Source organism: Octopus bimaculoides, chromosome 11, assembly GCF_001194135.2.
Source record: "Octopus bimaculoides isolate UCB-OBI-ISO-001 chromosome 11, ASM119413v2, whole genome shotgun sequence".
In the NCBI taxonomy this organism is placed as follows: Eukaryota; Metazoa; Mollusca; class Cephalopoda; order Octopoda; family Octopodidae; genus Octopus; species Octopus bimaculoides.
Genome location: NC_068991.1, coordinates 55,866,031 through 55,866,765, shown reverse-complemented (window position 1 = coordinate 55,866,765; position 735 = coordinate 55,866,031).

Below are 735 nucleotides of genomic sequence, written 5' to 3'. Positions count from 1 at the left end.
TATATATATATATATATATATATATATATATATATATATATATGTATAATATGTAACAATTATTCGGTAGCCATGATAAAACTCTGAGTTTCGGATGTTGGGGCGGAAGGCCACGCCGCCATCTCTTAAGTTATCTGGCCATCGAAAAAATGCTATGGAAATGACCATTAAACAATGGAAAATTACTGTGTGATTGACTGTTAAGTGAGGGGAGAGAGTAAAAATGTCCATAGTATTCGCGTAAGCGCACCAGTTGATGCATACACATGCGCACCATGCACACCTACGTACATGTGCCTATAGTATTCACATAAGCGCACCAGTCCATACTCATACATGCATGAGTGTGCGGGCACGCATATATATGTATGAACTGGTGTGCTTACGTGAATACTATGGACATTTTTACTTTCTTACCTTTACTCCCCCCCCTCACTTAATGGTCATTCTAATAGCTCTTTTGTTTTAATAACGGTCAATGGTCAATCACACAGTAATTTTCCTTTGTTTAACGGTCATTTCCATAGCATTTTTTCGATGGCCAGATAACTGAAGAGATGGCGGCATGGCCTTCTGCCCTGACATCCGAAACTCGAAGTTTTATCATGGCTACCAAATAATTGTCACATATTATATTACAGATAAATTCCTCTATTTACATAATATCGAGATCTTTTTCTTTCTTTTGTTGTCTTACCTTTTCTATCGATATATATATATATATATATATATATA